The sequence below is a fragment of the Corapipo altera genome, unplaced genomic scaffold (genome assembly GCF_003945725.1).
Source record: "Corapipo altera isolate COAL_440 unplaced genomic scaffold, ASM394572v1 66, whole genome shotgun sequence".
Classification (NCBI taxonomy): domain Eukaryota; kingdom Metazoa; phylum Chordata; class Aves; order Passeriformes; family Pipridae; genus Corapipo; species Corapipo altera.
The window spans coordinates 1,942,820-1,962,722 of NW_020884924.1; positions in this window are offsets into that span (position 1 = coordinate 1,942,820).

The window sequence follows — 19,903 nt, forward strand, 5'->3', positions numbered from 1 at the left end:
TGTCACGCAGTCTCCTTCCTTACCAAAATTTTAAGATCCAGTGGACAAAGCCTCAAGTAATATTGTCTGACCCCATAGCTGACCTCACTTTGAGCAGAAGGCTTGGCAAGAGGCCTACTGATGTCCCTTCCTGCCTGAGTTACCCTTTGGTCCTAAAAAAATTGTTTTGCCTACTTGTGAGAAAACATCATCAAGTACAAAGGTTCAGTTTATAAATCTATTAAAATGAGCCCCACTCAGAGGTTAAATGCCATTGGCTTAGGAAAATGGATGGAAACTACATTTACTGTGCGTGTATCTCTGTGAGTAGGAATAACTGTGATTTCCTGAATACACATAATGAACTAAAAGTTCCTCCACAATATTTTGAAGCTAGCATTAAAGTAACCAAAGATAAAGAACTAGAAACATGAGGAAAGATATATTAATTATATTGGGTGAAAGATAAAGGTTATTAATATGTAGTTGGACTCAGAAACTGAATAACAGTACAGTCTGGTATTTATTTTATATAAATTTTGTTCATTTATGTTACAACCATGGACTTGAGCCACCAGATAAAGTAAAAATTAATATTATTCTTTGATACATATGTATATATCTATATATATGTAGCATCCTTGTCTTGTATGTATGCTTAAAGCGTAGATGAATGTATCACAATGAATCTCAGAACATATTTTTACGCACAGCACAATTTCAGTCTTTCCAATGAAATACAAATAGTAACTTCTCTAACCTATTTTCATATATATAGTATGTGTAAAATATCTCCCCTTTTCTCTTCAAGAATCTTGTCAATAAGAACAACACTGTAGTAGTTTATTTATCTTACAATGTCATTATACCTCAGATACCTGAGGTCATCAGTTTCAAGACCGTATAACTGTGAGACTGCAGCCTTCTGAGGGTCTAAAGTAACAGGAAGCAATCTCTTTCCTTTTGTCACATACAAATAAAAAAATTTCAATGTAATACACCATTAAGCCCTATCTCTTTCATACTATACTTCGGGCTTGATTTTTATCTTTCTTTTTTTCTAGGTTTTCTTTTTCTTTCTTGCTTGCTTTCCTGTCTTTTTTCCTTGGTCTCGTTTCTGGTATTCTTTGTCTCATTATAAGCTAAACACAATATCCAAGACATTTCACTCAAAGGATAAAAATATTCAGGTGTCAACCCCGTGCAAACATCTCACTCACAGAGAACAAGATGAAAATGTTTGTATATATAAGAGCCAGGTTAGGGTTTTTTTCTTTTATAGAAAGATTTTACCTCTTAATATCGTCTTAAGATTTCTGAGAATACCTGATACTAATGATATACCATATAAGAAACACTAGAAGAAATGTAGCCCTTCCTAATGGGGTTTGACAGAAAAAAGTATTTTTATTGTTTACCTTTTTGACACATATTTTGATATGTCTCTGAATTTTTTTCTGTTTTGGATCTGTAAAACTTTGTTCATTCTATTGAAGAGGCCAATGGTTACTGTTTAAAAAACTTAGCTTTTTGGTTTCATTACTGTAATTTTGCTGTCACAGTTCTATTAACCAGCTTCAAAGACTGCATGTGAAGACACTGATGATACAGTGTGCATTACATCTATTGGATTTGTGTTCCTTTATTATAAATAAAAAATTCAGGTATATTAGAATTATTAAGTAGAAAAGTACATAATTATATGAATCATAATTTATATATTTTGTTACTTGATAACACTACTAATATTTGAGCTAATTAGCTTTTAGCAATCTCTGAAATATATTTTTCTACTCACAAAATACTACAGAAACAAATTGCCCTAAATTTTTTTTGAAGATATGTTTTGGGCAATAGTCCTACTGAGAACTAAATATGCTGAGAATCTCAGTCTGAGTAGATTTTTTTTTTACTACTTTACTAAGTAATTTGATACTTTATTAAGTATCAAATGTTTAGTTCTCTTTAAATATGAAACAATATGAACTTCTGTTGTTCTTTTTCTTCACCATCATCTGTAGCACACAGATAACATAGAAATGCCAAAAATAATGTTTTGCCATTGTTTCTGCCTGTCAGAAACTTCTACCAAAAATTCTCTGTCAGCTTTCTACCAGAAGTTCTCACCAGAGCTTGCTGCTGGAGTTTTCCTGCCAAAAGATTCTGCTATTGTTTATGGTTATCATATCTCCTCGAACATCTGAATAGGGCTACGTGCCAAGAAACCATGTACAACCTCCTTTGAACACTATAAAAGTTGAGGAAAAATTTGGGAAAAGAATGGGAGAGAGGAGTGGGAAAGAGAGTTGGCTACTGCTGCTGAGAATCTATCTCCACTTGACCCTCATCTTTCTTCTGCCACCCATGCCACCTACTTTTCACCGGAGACTGGAACACTGCCGGCCTGGAGAGGACTGAGACCCCCTGTGCGACATATGTGAGTTATATCTTATTTCTCCACCCTGACCATATTTCTGGGGGCCAAAAGGTGCAGCTGAATGGGACCCTGCACAGCCTGGGACACGGCTCTCTCGGTGTGAGTGGTGAAACGACTCGTCTCCGCTGCATTCCAGAGAACTAAAGTTGCTAATATCCCCTCTGCAGCTAAAGAGATAACATCGGAAACTGGTAGAAAAGAGAGAAAAAAGAGGTAGAAATGGCTTCCCTTCCTCCCACTACACCAGTTCGGTGAAGAGGTAGTTTTTGGTGGTATCTTTCTCTGCTTCTAGAAGTAATCTTAGCATTTTCCAACCTTTTCTTATTTTTTCCTCTTTCTCTTTGCATCTCTTAGCAATTAATAAAATCAGTTTTGGTATCAACAGACAACTTGTATGAGTTTTAATTTTGCTGAAGGGAATATACGAATCTGAAGTTCTTTCTGCAACATTTAAGCAGATTGTAACACCATCCCCTGCCCTTTCACTGACTTAGTAATTCAAACACTGTGGATGTTTTTTGATTGTGAAAAAAAACAGTTGTAACTAAATTTATTTTCCTATACGTTATCTCCCATCACCTTTAATTATAAATTCCAGAAAGAATGATATGTCATTAATATGCTGTCAAGAATATTAGGAAAATCTATAAAGAAATTTAAAAATAATGAAAAAGAAGTAGTTTTTTTGTTTGTTTAATGCAAATAATTGTAACTATTCCTATACGGATAGCCTGTGACACTAACATTGATAAAGATGTCTAACAAATACAATAGCAAAACTCTTTTTATTATATATATACTGAATTACAATGAGAAACTGTACTACATCCAGCTTTTCAAAAAAAACCAAAAAACAAAAAAACCCAAACCAAACCGAAACACAAAAAATCTCCAGAAAATTATTATTCTTTCTTGGAGTATGCATATGAAAAAACACCAGGGTGTTGATATAAAAATGTTGCGTTATGTTTCTCATAGTGCCTTGAAAGGATAATGAGCCTTTCAGAACTTTCTATTAATGTTCAAAGCAGAATGAGTACATGAATTTCTAGTACCATTTTGTGTTAGATTTTTTTAAGTGGGGGTTCAGGAAACCTGGTTATTCTACAGTACACAGTTATGTACAGCTAGAGAGATTCCTAGTCTTTCTGCTTCCCTTTGCTTTGAGGTAAATTATAAGCCATGAGAATAAAATGTACTAAAGATATTTTGAGTATGAACTTTTCATGCATCAGTTACTACAATTGCCAGAGGATTCTGTAAGATGGTAAAATGACCAGAAAAAATAAATAAGTCAAGAGAATTTCTCTTAGGACATGCTTTTAACATCCTGAGAGCTCAGAAAACTCTTTTAACTGTTGAAATAGCACCTCTGCCTACTCTCCCATTTAATGGAGAGTTTCTGCCTTGCACTTGTCAAAAAGAATTAGGCCATAAAAAATGTCAGCAATTTTAAAAATATAAAGTAGTAATATTATATTTCTCTAAAATTATTTCAAATCTCTGCTGCTACTTGGAAATACTTCATCATATTCCTTTACTATATTGTTTTATGTTGAAAGTGTAAATGATGATTATTGCTCAGTGTATGAACTTTCTACCTTGTTATTATCAGTAAGACAGCCCTCTGGGCTTGTTTTAAATTCCAAAGAGAATTCCCCAGACAGGTGAAATCAACTGAATAAAATAAATTGAAACCTACTTTATAGAGATACCACGGGGTTTGACTTAAGTAATGAAGTGAAAAAAACTGCTATGTTCTGCTTGCAAGTGTACCTGAGTTGTAAAGAAATTTGTGATGTATATCTGAAACACTAATCTAGACAGAACTCTAGATTGAAATGCCAATGACAACATTCCAGTCAGGCTTCTTTCTCTTTCAAGAATTCTATTGGCTTGTGCAACAAATACTGAAGTCAATCCCATGGTTTCTCACATTTCACAGAAAAATATTAGGTTAACAATGCACACCTCAGCCTAGTTAGAATTGTATAAATAACCTTTGATTCACACAGATTTAAATTTAATTCCTATAGGCAGAGTTTAAATCTGGGCTCATAGGACTCTGGACTTTTTGCATTCAATAAGAAACAATAATAATAATTTTTTAAAAATGTCAAACCTGGTGAGATGTGGTGAACAAGTTTCTTCTGTGTAATTTTTGGTTTAAGTTTTCAAGTAGCAGTTAGAAGTCTGCAAAATACAGGAAAATATGTGGATTCAGTACATGTTCCTACTTACATGTTTTGGTCTTGTGAATGTTTCAGAAGACTTAAGCACTTATTCCACCCAAGTTCATCATAGATGAGTACCGCGGACCATCTGTTCACAGAAGAGCGGAAGAACATGAATTCTCATTTTGATAAATGGAATAAAGAAGAAACTGAAACAATTTGTGCATTTCTGGATACATTTTTGAAAGTAACAGTATATCTAAAAATTTTCTTCATTATGCAAGTGTGGACTAGTTTGTGTGTAATATGTGAAATGAAATCAAAACCTACTTTGATGCTAACACAGTCTGATTTCAACTCATTCATCAGAATTATGTTAACAACTAGTAAAGGACAAGAAGAACAGCTAGTAAAGGACAGTAAAAGATTTCAAAATCATATAAAATTTGTGCAACAAAATCTTGAATTTCAAACACAGCATGGACTATGGTTAAATACACTGGTTTTACCTCATGGGAAGAAGACTCAATTACAGCTGAGTAGCAAAAAGTAACTCTATCAGATGGAAGGTTTTGATATTTCCAAACTTGGTTTCATTCCCATACAAACCAAACTGTTGTAATTTTGAAATTCTTCATGGAACATGGCACAATATTGGTTATGTGGAGGCCACCTGGATATCTGACTCAATAGCAACAACTTTAGAAGCCCTGGCATTTTTGCTCCCAGCTATGTGCTTTAATACCTAGAATTTCTATACACTAAGTAAATCAATTTGCAGATAACTCCAAACTTTGCTTGACATCAATGAAAATTTTATTAAAACAGGAAAATCTTTGACAAATCATAGAATCACAGAATGGTTTGAGTTGGGAGGGATCTAAAAAATCATTTGGTTTCAACTTCTCTCCCATGGGCAGGGACACCTCCTGCTTGACCAGGTGCTGAAAACCCTATCCAACCTGTACTTGAACACTTATGGGGATGGGTCATCCACAGCTTCTCTGGGCAACCTGTTCCAGGGTGCCTTACCATCCTCACAGTAAGGTATTTCTTCCAAACATACAATATAAACTAACCTTCTTTCAATCTAAAACCATTTCCCTTGCCCTGTCACTACAAACCTTTGTAAAATGTCCTCTCCATCTTTCTTGTAAGTCACCTTTAGTTACTGGAAGGCTGCCCTAAGGTCTCTCCAGAACCTTCTCTTCTCCAGGATAGACAACTCCAGCTTTCTTACCCTGTCTTCATAGGAGCAGTGCTTCGGCTCTCTGATCATCTTTGTGGCTCTCCTCTGTACTTGGTCCAACAGGTTCATGTCCTTCCTATCTTAATATGAGTTATATTTCATAGTAATATTATTCCCATTTTACAGGGTAATCATGGGCTCTATTAGTAGCATATTATTACCACCATACAGTAATAGCATGGGTGATAATAGCCACTCTGGGGTTAATAAGATACAAATTTCAGGACTCAGCACTGCATGACAGAATTAACAAAAAAACCTGTGTTTCTTTATATTTTCTTGCATATTTCTCAAATACAAATATTTAGTTGAGAACATTTAATACAATATAAGAAGAGTATCAATATCACTATTTAATATTTTCTACTTTGGGGACAGTATCAATAGTTCAAACTGCTAGCATTTCATTACATACTAAAATTAGTAACCTATACTTCAATATCTTACAGAATTACTATCTTTATGATGATATTATAGTAGCAGTACATAGCAAGAGGTGTAGCTACTCATTTATATGACATATATCTATATGTATAAAATCAACATACACTCCAAAAAGATCAAAAAACCCCAGGATTTATGAATGTAAACTGTAAAAAACAACAAATTGGGAGTCTAAAATAAATTCTTTTTTTTTTTGTTATCATGTGCTTAAACAGTCAAGAATAATACAGAACAATGCTGTATGTACCCAAAATATGAAAAAAATCACAATCACATGCAAAGTTGTAGCTCCTACCGCCCAGTTACATAATATCACCCGCCAACATGAGAACAGTAAATTATGTTCTTATCATGGAGACAAGATAAGAACAGAGTTTCTTTTACGATCATTTTCCAGAAGAATGTCATCCCAACACAACACTCTTGTTATTCGCTTGTGGTGACATTCATGTTTCTCCACAGCCCTGAATACTTTTCTGACTTGGATTCCTTTGCTGAACTGTCTGAAACTAGATAGGAAACTTGTAAGACACCAGAAAAAAAAATTAATATCAAGTAATTTATTAAGCAGAGGAAAAAAAAAAAAGGGAAAAAAAAAGATATTTGTTTGTGCATTTTCCAGCAGCTGCAACTGTGGAACCTGAACATATCATCTCAATGTAAAAAAAAAAAAAAAAAAATGGTCTCTGTTTAAGACTGTAAAAATATATTTTGAAAAAAAGAGTATCCATATGTAACCAGGGATTAAATCCAAATATTTGAGAGGAATTAGAGATTACTGCTTAACTGCATATCTAAATCAACCTTAACTAACCTACAGAACAGCTGCGGTGTCTTTGTGAGAGAGAGCTCTGTGTTATGTAAAATGACAAGCTGATTGCTCTTGTTTTGTGTGGCTAGCATTAATCACTGTAAATGACTTTTTTTTTTAATTTATAAACTGAAACAATCATCTGAAATATAGTGGGCAGAAAAAGACTCCCAGAGAATGCATATTTTCCTCAGGAACTATTGTTGAATATTGCTTGCAGTTCTGTGAGGTTTTTTTTAAGCTTTTATTTGCCCAGATGAGGAGGATCTGTTAACCTGCTATATTAAATACCCATGAAGATTCAGGCCCAGAGAGAAAATTCCACTTGAAGCAGTCTTGGAGGAAGAGGAACTTTCATCCTTGAATAACCCACATACATGTAGACTCATGCATATGTAGAAGTGCACTCTCATATCTACAGGTTCAGCATGCAAGATATGCTGCCCTGACTCCTAAATGCTGAAGAAAAATGAGAGTGTGCTACTATAGACTAATCCCATACTGTTTTCCAGACATAACACATTGCTCATTCTCTCCCTGGGCTAGCAAGTCACTGTACTACAGGATATAACTTTTACTCTGGTAGCTTGTATATTAAAGAATTATGCTAATTCATATCCTACTGATATAATAAAAACAAGGTAAAGGTGGATTTTTTATTGCATTTTTCTGTTTTTAAATTCTGGTGAATTTGAAAAGCACCCAGTATTCCTCTTCTGAAATCAATGGTCATACATTAAGAAATGCTATGTTTACAATGTGATTGACCTCAATTTATCCCCTCCCTTTTCTGTATATCTGCATTTTTTTTTTTCCTTTTTTGACCTTACTTTACACCGGAAGAAATAACTTTTATGGCAAATTTTAAAACTGTTGAGCCCATTTTCTTTTTTCTGTGTAGAATGTTACTCATCCAGCAAGATCAAGAAATTTTGGAATGCAAATGTTATCTCACATAATTTCTCTCTCTTTCTTTGGAAAATTCATTTATGCTGTTGATATATCTTAAAACATATTTCATAAAGGTGTTAAACAGATTGGCTAACATCCTAATTATCTTATAGATCAGAACTGAAAAATACTAATAGTACATTAGTGTTTTATAAAAATATTTGAAGTTTTTCATAGAGGCTCTTGACCATAAGAAAAAGCATAGCACTGAAAATACATGATAAGGGACATGTATTGAGGATGTGAGCCTGATAATCTCAAAATTAGGATAAAAATAAGTGTATCTACATTAGAGTAAAATATTAATTAACCCCACTTTTGTTTAGAATTTTACTGGGTTTTACTTTTGTATTTGAACTGTGTTAAAGAAGTTGATTTGACAGCCACATGTAAAATAAAACATATCCAGAAACTCCATTGGAACAGACCTGTAGATAACTATGTCAATAATCTAGAACTACAGCTTGTTGTGAGGAAAAAAAATACAGGGAAAATGCAAGTAGTCACTAGTACACATCTCAATACTTTAAATTCTCATGGAAGTCTCTTTTATGTATAAGATAGGGGATCAATTAGAGTTTTACACACTTTATTTAATCCTATACCTCTTAATGCAAACAATGCCATCCTTGCCAATATTCCATCCAGAAGAGGATTTTATAGCCCTACAGTAAGTATAAAGAACACCAGAGACTTTTTTCCCATATGACATTTAAAAACTTTAAAGAAAAAATATTGTTGTTGCATTCAAAATACTGTTTAAGGGTCAAAAGTATGCATAGTTTATAGCTATATATAGATATATGTATAGATATATACTCATAGATATATAATTAAAGTCAACAATTTACTGTTAGTAAAGCCTTAATAGTCTAGAGACAATTATTACAGGAAAAAAAAAGGAAGAATAATAATGCAGGTGGAGTACTTATATTCAGCAAAAGTCACAATAATAACAATAATGCAATTAAAATTGTAACTGACTTACTAGTTTCTAGCACTTTTCCAGGTGTTTTGCTCACCCTTTCTTTGATCGTCTAGGTCTTGGAATCTGCGATTTCACGCTACTGTGGTGGAGTTTGCTACTCTGAGTGGACAGTATCTGGATTCCTTCGTTGGGAGCATTATGATGTTCATAATGACAGCTTCTCCTCCTCTTCCTCTCTCTTTCTTTCTTTTTTTTTTTTTTTTTTTTTTTTCTTTTTTTTTTCCCGGGGTTAAATTTCAAATGCTTGCTAACATTTATCTCTCTTTATACTTACAACACCATGTTGCATCCAAATTTACTATATATGGTGGACTTTACACGTCAGGTGCAGTGTGCTCAGCCCTGGGTCTGCATTTCTGTCTGTCATAACTGACTGTTGCAGAGTTTTTGGCAGTTGTGGGATCTCCAGTGCCAAACCTGTGTGTCCTCTCTTTTCATCCTATGTGACTGCTTTACACCCCATCTTCAAGGGGGTGAGTAAACCTCCCGTGGAATAACTCCACTACATGTTCTCCATAGAGTGCTTCACATTATTATTGAAATATTTGGTAGCTATTCTTAAGAATTTTTGCCTTTAAAATCTTGACTACTATTGTATGCTATTTGAAACTTTGTTAAATAATCACACTTGAAGATTAATGTATAAGTAAATCACCACTAAGGTTTCATCAGCTCATTGACTCAATTACCTGTAGATGAAACAAGACAATTTTTCTTCTTTGAGGGAAAGCTGAGGAAAGATATTCTGCTGATTGATTCAACTAAAGCAAGCAGCACCTTGTTAGGATGATCAAGAAGTTGTAACCACACTGTCATTTTAGTCTAAAAGAACCCTCTAGGAATACTCAAACTAAAAAGAAAAAGCTGTGAAATTTACTGCAATTAAACTACAATAGTGTATTACCATTACTACTTGATTTTTAAAATCACTGCACTATGGTTGTATTACATTAATCTCTAATATTGACAATAATGTGGTCAAAATGTAGGAAGTTGGTTAGTATCAAATGAGACTCCATCAATGTACCAGTGTACCAGAGCTCCATTTGCCTTATGCTGTTGGACTATAAAAAAACCAACCAAACAAATCAATTGTTAGTTCTAGAAGTTCGTTTGTGTTCTTAATGAATACTAGCCTGTGACTTTTTTTTTTTTTTTTTTTAGGAAGGGAAAAATAAATCAGTTCTAAAGAGATTTTAAGGGGAAAGTTACTATTTTTTCATTAATACTGAGTAATTTTCTGCCTTTTTTTTCCTTTTTTTTTTCTTTTTTTTTCAAAAGTTGTGTGAAAGGAGTCTACAACTGTAAATGCTGGCACATGCTCTCCTGGTAGGTGATGCCATTTGCCACAGAATATCAGGAGTCATCTAACTTTCTTGCATTTGACAGCTACAGCACTGCTACCAGGGCTGCACTCCAGCAGGATTCCAAGGAGCTTCTGCAAAATGCTCAACACTAGTAAGCAAAGGAATATAACAGTTTATGAATGTGTACATGTTTATATGTCAAGTTAGTCTTGATTGTTTTAAAGATTTGGTTTTAACTAACATTGGTTTTCATGGAACTCAGGCACTTGCACTGATTTTTATTACTTATCAGTTTTCTTTCAAACCTCTGAGTTACTAAACGTAATCTATATTGCTTTGTACATTAAGCGAGGCAAACAATATGTTCTGTTCAAATTCTCATAAATTACAGATACATTTCCTCTCTGTACTACCTTTTGAAAATGAAGTGCTTTCTTTACCGTCTCATAGGAATAGACAATCTTTTGTCATTTTCTTGTCTGTTCATCTGTCTCCCAGTAAATCTTTTTAGAGTTTAATGGGAAAAAAAATGAACATTGTATCTTGCAACACATTTTCAAATAAATCTTTCCAAAAAATGAGGAATATAAGTCATTGCTTGAATAAAAAATGTATATGACTTCTATAAGATGATCCTACCCATGCCTAACCAATAGATTCTATACAAAGTGTATGCTTATAAAAGTATTCAGGTCAAGATATTCAGACAACTGATGAATGGTGTGTTCCTTTAACTTGAAAACACTATATGCTGAACCTTTCACCTTTTGGAATTCTGACCCATTTGTCAGGAAACCAAGTCTCAATTGTTCCAGTCTGTAACAGGTCCTTTAAATCTTGCTCTAGCACATGTTGCTGTAGTTAAATGGACCAAACCAAGCTGAGAGCTGTAGTTCTCTGTACTCAATTAAATGATCAAACAAAAGTAAGACACAGGATCTAGTAATGAACAAAAATATTATCCTATCAAAGTTTATCTTAAATATACTTCCCTGTGTCGCTTTTTCCTTTTTTATAGCGCTTTCCAAATAGCCTTCAAATTTACTTTCACTATTTTCTTCATTGCCTTAGTTTGTTACTTATTTATATTTTGTATTGTCATGTTTGTATTATGACTTTTTTCAAGTCCTTTGATTCTAAGGCATCAACTTAAAGAGAACTCCCTATTTATAGAACTACTACTTTGACCACATACATACTAGTATGATGAAGGTAATACACCTGTGGTCAAATCATAGAGTGATAACCAGGTCTAGATAAAGATGTTTTAAAGGATTAAGTCCTTTAAATGGAGATTATAGTATTCTGTAAGATTGGAGTGATTACTTATTAGTTATTATTTTTCTGTAGTTTTAAAAACTGAAACATCTTCTGCATATTGGGCATAATGAACACAATGAACAATATATATTATCTTTAAAAAAGAAAGAACACTAAATATTGTTTTCATGTAACTTTAAATTTTTCATATGTTCTCCATTCTGAAGGATATGAAAGCACGGTTATGAAAAAACTTGATTTAATTTCTTCATGTATATTTTTGATAGTGGACAAAAGTTGAATTTATTGCACATATATGTAGCTTACTTTATCGTTTAAATATTAAATAAGTTTAATAATAATAGTGACTAAAACCTTATCTTTATTGTACATTACACAGACTATCACTTTTCACAATACTAAAACACAACTGTGTATAAAGCCTCTTGGAAGCATGTGCATACTTGTGTGTATAAACATTTTTTTCCTACTGAAAATGTAGGAGAAGTTTCAAGTGGACAAAGATAACCACACTGAAATACTTCTGGTAAAAAGCAGTTTTGGATTTTTTTTCAATCACCTTTTATCAGGGATGATGTGAATATGCTTCAGGCATAAATCTGTTGAAAAAAAAATGTTTAAAGAAAAAAGTTGTCCTATTTCTCAGGTTGATCTCAACAAGGAGGAGGTTATCTGTGTATCATAAAACTATCCATTTTCAGTACAAATAAAAGTAATTTACTTTTCATCTTTTTCACATCAAAAGTTAGTATGAGTTGTGAAATTACTAAATAAGCTTTTACTATAAAAAGTTCTGCAACTGAAAGGCCCTGAACTCACAAGGTGATGCTCTTGAAACCTGTAGCAGTATGCTAAGCTAAAATAAAACTGTGAAAAAACAAAGCTGTCTTCCAAATGTTTGATTCTAGGGTAAGAAAAAAAAAGGCTACATGGATACAGAGATGATTTGCAGAATAGTAAATGTATTTAAACAAGCAAAATGGTCTTTGCAGTACTGTCTACATAATCCTTTCATGTTTTTCCTTTTTTTTCTCTAAATATGGAATTCAGAAAAAAGAAATGTAGCAAATCAGTCACACAAAGGCTGTCTTTTACAGAAAGGAAAGGTAGAAAGGATGCATTTGATAATTTTGAAGCATGAAAGAAAGTAGCTGCCTTTAAATTTTCTTTAATGATTAAGAAACTGATTTAGCAATCCTCAGCAGCAATTCAATATTTTCAAAGCATGTTGAGCAGGTAAAATAGAATGATGTCCTGTCTTTTTGAAATAAAATATAAAATACAGATGTATCTGAGATTGGTAAAGATTATGAAATAATATGATAAACATCCCCACTGGTACCACTGAAATGTTAGATTCAGTGATCATAAGATAAAGTTTGTGAGAAATTTGAAGGCACTTAAAAGGAAAAGAAAAGGAAAGGTCACTTATCCTGGCTGTTTGAAAAAAATCCCATATAGAACAGTAAAAGAAAAAACTGATTCTGGAATCTCTTAAAAAACTTAAATTATAAAAATATAATTATTTCCAGACTTTTAATATTATGCTAAATAATCTTTTCCAGATATTCTGCTTTGTCTTTGGACAATTGGGTTATAAGAGAAATTGATCAAGCATAATAATTTAGCTTTGTGAAATATATGACTTTGCACAGCATAATATACTAATAAAGCCAAAACTGGAAAAGAAACTCAAACCAAGATCAAACAAAAAACATGTCTAGAATTTAGTATGGTATAGGAGGTAGACAACTGTTAGATCCAAGAAAGGAAGTGTCAGCAGAGAACTCTGAGCAGAGTACCAGAGTACCACATTTTACAGCGGTATCACGAGCTATTGATTTGTTAAAAATTTTGATGACATGTTAGAGGATGACTTTTTCCTAATATTTCAATTAATCTAATTTGTCATAAATTCATGGAAGATTATTTCTGAAGTAGAAAGAATGAGAAGTAGTCACTATGAAATAACAATGACAAAAGTTGTGGGATTTTTTTTCTCCTTTTCTTTCCTGTCAGCTGAACCTATATACTCTTCCTTCTGTGTTGGGACAGGAAGCAAAACACTTAAAGCAGCTGTCTATCCAACACTGATGGAAGAAATCCATCCATTTTTTAAGACTTCAACATTTAGTAAACAATAACCTTGTGAGTTAAAGAGCCTGAAAACTAGCTTATTTGCTCTCCAATTTAATTTCCTGTTACTCTGATTTTTTTCTTCCTGTGCAGAGTGTGTGAGGGTATAGATGTAGGCCATCCAGAATAGCAAGATGAACACTAAGTGTAAATCACTACAGTGTTAGTAGCTCTTTCTAGGTTAAACATAGTGTTTTTTAAAAGATTGCTATCACATAAATTAACAGCCACCCTTGGGTTCAGGGTGAGATAATAGTCTGTATACCTACGTGAAGAGAAGGAAAAGAAGCAAACCAAAGTACTCTAATGTGACAAAGAGCAGCCTGGCTTAAAAATAAAGGAGATACAATTGCTGCCTTGGGCAAACCAGAACGGTGAAACCCAGAAAAAGAAGTGACACTGGCAATTTGCAGATAATTTTGCTTGTCATTACCTAAGCCAGTAGACTGCATTAGTTATAATGCTGTCTGGGATACAGAATCATAGAATCATACAATGATTTGGGTTGAAAGTGACCTGAAAGGTCATTTAGTTCCAATCCCTCTGCCATGGGCAGAGATACCTTCTGCTTGACCAGGTTGCACTAAGGCCATCCAACCTGTCCCTGAATACTTAGGGGGATGGGGCATCCACAGCTTCTCTGGACAACCTGTTCCAGTACCTCACAACCCTCCCAGTAAGAATTTCTTCCTAGTATCTAATCTAAATCTTCCCTCTTTTGTTTTAAGCCATTCCTCTTTGTTCTGTCACTATATGCCCCTGTAAAATGTCCACCTCCATCTTGTAATCTCCCCTCAGGTCTTTAAAGGCCTCAATAAGGTCACCCCAAAGTCTCCTCTTTTCCAGACTGAACAATCCCAATTCTATTAGCCTTTCCTTTTAGGATAGGTATTACATCCCTCTATTCAACTTGGTGGCCTTCCTCGGGACTCATTCCAACGTGTCAATGTCCTTCCTGCGCTGGGGATTCCAGAGTTGGATGCAGTCCTCAAGATGGGATCTCTCAAGAGCAGAGTATAGGGGTAGAATCACCTCCCTCAACCTGCTGGCCACACTGCTTTTAATGCAACCCAAGATACACTTGGCTTTCTGGACTGCAGGTGCATATCGATGTGCCATGTCCAGCCCCTCATCCACCAGCACCCCCAAGTCCTTCTTGACAAGGCTGTTCTTGATCTGTTCATCCCCCAGATCATATTGATAATGGGGGTTGCCCTGACCCAGGTGCAGTACCTTGCAATTGGTGTTTTTAAACCTCATGAGATTCATAAACTTGAAGAACTAAGGCTCCTCTTTAAATTTCCCAAGTTGAGGCTACATTGTAATCATCTCTTCTAGAGTCATGACTTGTTTTGATTACTGGTTACGGTAGTTTAGGCGATGAAATATTTTGAAACTATTGATATAATCCTAATTGAAACCTTAGTTTAATCATAACAATTTTCTCTCGTCTTAATGGTATATATAATTTGTATCTTATGCTATGATGTGTTCTGAAATATAAGTAAGTAAATTTACTTAATAACTTCAAGTCAAAGTTGATTAATGGGGAAAAAAGATTGAAATCTAGTCAATGAAAGTAGCAAGAGGTATGAAAGGTTTAACAACAGGTGCATGGTCACACCGAGATCTTTGACAGTTTAATTTCAGTCTGTATTTAAGAAACGTCACCAAGATAATGACTCAAACAGAAAAAAAAATTCTATTCTTATTTTGCTTAATGGCATCATTATAATGCAGAGAGAGATAATTGTACATTCTTATCTGTAGAAGAAAGAAAAATCACAACCATGAGGTCATATTCGTTTGCACTCTGTAGTTACCATCTAGTTGTGGAGGAAAAACAGAAACTCCTCTAACTTCCCTGTTACGTCTCACCATTAAAAATGGTACCCACAAAACTTGTACTCAGAGCTTAAGCCTCATGTAAAAATACTCTGAATAAATAAGGATGAATAGCAAGGCAGATGCTGCTCCACATGCACTTTTAATAAAATACTTCAGCAAGGGAGAAGAATTTACATCATCAATAAATCATCTTCTCTTGAGGTTACTGTCTCATTAAGATGAGACCTCCTTGAGGAAGCCTATTGGAAGAGGTAGATCTGTTTTTAACTTGACACAGGTCACCATCCACTAGAAAAACTTAAAGTTTGTGGGCATGCATGTTATTTGTTCTTGTTTTTTCCTACAGCTGTTGTAAAATTCATTTTTTTCTGAAGTTATATCCCAAACCACTGTTATATTCTTGCAAATAAATTTGTTCATGATTTCTGTTACAGTAAGTTATTCCAAAAAAAGACAATAGATCAGAGTCAGAGCTTAAAACCTCATAGTTTACTGTCTGTGTGTTGTTGGTTCCCCTGCTTACACCCTTCACCCCCTTTAATTACCAGAATATTTCAGCCCTCTTCCTTTCCTTGGCATTTACAACCTATTTTTTATGCAACTTCAAAAGTTATTATTAGTACTTACTTCTGATTGCTCTCTGTAATCTTTCATCTTTGGGTTGTAGAGGGAACTTCTGAGACTTTGAGATTTGTTCATTAGTTAGTTTACAGTAATGAAAACAAATTTCTTATGATGTGAGGCCAATAAAGATCTGGAATTCCTTTTGCAGCTGGTTGAAGAACATACATGAGAGTATGGAATACAGTATAATGTCAACTGTAGGACACACAAATTATTAAAGTTGCAACTTTTTAAATACTTACCCATCTCTTCTGTTGTTGTCTGATATGATGTAACTTGAAGACAGGTAAAATACTTTAAAAAAAACAGTTCTGGGAACTCTTAGCTAGACTGTTTCAGAGAACTGTGGTAGAAGACAGGAGATTTTCATCGAAGATCTGCATTTGGAAAACTCAGTTGCAGAGACATCTTTGCAGAAGATGCTGTAGGAGAGCAGCCATGGCCAAGTATACATTCACACTATTTTCTCTGTGTTGAGCAGTATGCAAAGGCGCTCAGTACTCTGCTAAAGCCGTCCTGGTGTTTCTGGAAGATCCACATCACAGTGTCAGGAAGACAAGCCAGAGCAATTTAAGGTAAGAACTATGCTACAATATGTGGTAAGTTTGAAAGATAACTGTAATATTCCTCTTTTATCCTACCTTTCTGTGTTTTAGTCTCAGAGCCTGGCTTCCAACTGGGTTTATTGCTGAACTGCTACTCTAAAAGTTCTAAAAAATATGCAAACTCAACATCATACATCTATGATATGTGGCCTACCCTTTTTTTTTTTTATGTGTGAATATGAAGGCTGAAGTTAGAGCACTCTACAGAGTCTAGCAGAAGACAACATCTCAGTTCACAAAACAGGGAAAAAAATAGATATTTCCCCAGTCTCTCAGCCCATGGGAAAAATTATATTTCTCCATTTCAGGTTTAAGGATATGGTACTTTTGGAGAAGCAGTGTTATTGCATTTGCTAGTGTCATTCATTGCCTAGATAAGGTATTTCCCAGTGGGAATTTTTGTGTATAGAATGAGTAGTAAGTACATCTGTATTAACCATATCTTTTAGAAGTTTAAATTTTGCTTTGAAAATGTAACTTTGACATTCTGCTAACAATTCAGGTATTGTATTCTACCTTTGAAAATTAGATGAAAACAAACAACTCAGAGATAATTAATAATTCCCTTCTATTCAGAGACATCCATAATTGTACATGCTTACATACTCATGCTTTATGAAACTATATGCTATATAGCAACAGTAAAATTTTACCCCAAAAAATGCTTACTAAAACCTGGCAAGAAAAAACCTCTGGAGAACACATGAAGTCCATTGCATTTCCTTGGAATAAAATTGCAAAATTCAATTAAACAGAATTTAGAAACTCCAAAAATTATATTGAAAATTTACTATTATAAATAGAAGTCATTCCTGTAAAACTCTTTAATGCAATGCAGCTTATAACCATGTACATATACAGAAATCTATTCCAAATTTTAAGCTACATTAAATTTTTCATGATTTTTGCTAGGGTTTTAAACACAGAAGTTAATTTTTAAATGACCTTCGATTAGTATGCTATAATATACTACTGAATTTTAAAACTACTGGTAAAAAGAACTGGGATGGATATGTCTTTGGAATACAACCTCAGAAAGATAAAACTTCAATTACAATAATTTCTGCTGCTGTGTATGGCTTTTTGGAAACAAAATTAGCCAAAATATGTTTCTGTTGAAGGGGAGAAATACAGGGCAAACTATCCTTTCTGCAGAAACAGAGAAACAACTTCACACAGGATTCTATATGTAAGAAATAAATAAAATAATGGCAAGATTGTTGTTGAAATTGGGCTAAAAGGTAGACTGGATTCCTTAAAGTAATTTGAGGGGCAGAGCAAAGCAAGGAAAATTATTCTTCCAGCTATCACCCTGGATGCTCATAACAAATGCTACCATTTTAGAGGATTTTTTATTGAGTGATTTCTGAAAGAGGTGTTGGGTAGTTACTTTGATAGACCTGATTGGGTTCTTTTCCTACTCAGAATGTCATTTTCCTGTCAGAATTGTCAGACCCACTGACTAAGTACTGCATCTTGTCCTTCTCCCTCACTGAAGATGGAAAGAGTACTCATCCAGGTTCTGTGCCAATCAATTGATTACTTTGTGTCCCCTCTCAGGGCATGTCTTAATTTGCTTATGACATTGATAATAACCCTTCTGAAGACTGTGGCTGTTTGTTGTACTTTACAGGGCAACAGTTCAGACATCATGTTGCATTTAATATACTCAGTTTCTTTAAAGTGCATGCACATTCATTATGACTCTATCCAATCTTGTTTCCATGACTGCATATGAAAGCAGTTCATTTGTAAATAAGAACAGTTGCATGTTTAAAAACAGGTTACGTGTTCCTCTGTTAGTATAATTTGCCTAATGTCTAGAAAAATATAGCTGGAGTTATTTCCTCTATCATGACTTCTCACTTTTCTGATAGTGTTTTTTGTTTAAATACGAATGTTTACACATAGGAAAGGCTCTTCAGACCCTATTTTTATCCTGGTACATTAGAAGAAGGGCAATACAAAGAGTTCCCTTGGAAGTTTTTCTTCCAGTGTGTGAGTGTGGGTTGTTATAAAATTGGGTAACATTCCTTACTGTTGTATACCCTGATAGGAGAGTCATTATTACTGCATCATTGTCATTAAAGACCCTTCTAATGGAACAGCAAACTAGGCACAGACCAAGAACTAAATTGTACTAGAAAGGTTTCAGAAGAAAGGGGGGCTTGTTTTAAAAAACTGCTGGCTTTTGTTCAGTGTCTGGTTTATATGGGGCTTCACTTAAGCAACAGAGTCCCCTTGGATAAAAACAGATATGGTTCATTAAACAGGCTTCAAGATATGTAGGATAAAATAGAGAAGAATATTTTCCTTGTCTCTGACATAAGATCTACTTCAGTCAGTGGTGAGATACGACAAATAAGAAATGCATAACGTTCTGTGGAATGGATCATCACTACTCATCATTGAAGCCAAAATTTTATTAGCATGTGAAATAAGTATTAGACATCTACATGGATGAGAATATTCACGGGTCTTTTGATTAATATTAGAAAGAACTTCAATCTCTAATGCTTTAAAGAAATACCACACTGTAGTTGAGGGGGAATTAAAAACAACTTTCCTTTAAGATCAGATTAATTATTCACCATTATTTTAATTTCTCTGAGGATGGGGCATTGGCTAATCTCAAAGAGGAGATATTAGAGATATTTATGATTACATGTGCACATACTAGCAATTTTACAAGTGTACAGGAGTCATGTGAGAGCTGAAATAAATAGCATATGACAAAACAACAACATTTTAAAAAAACCCAAACAAACAAACAAAACCAACCGAAGAGTAAATAAAACCATAGCGTTGGAATAACTATGTTGGTGTATGACATAAATAAACATTTGAAAAATTAGTTACCTTCAAGATATCTTGGTGAATAATATCTGCTTATTTCTAAAATTTCTTTGCTATTTCCATCAGTTAAGGAGTTTGTGGTTTTTTATTCACTTCACACTCTCACTGCTAAAGGGATTGTGACGCAAAGGCAAATACTGAATGTTCTTCTAGAAAAAGTTAACAGAGAATGGTACCTTAAACACACACCACTGGGTTTATAACAATGATAAA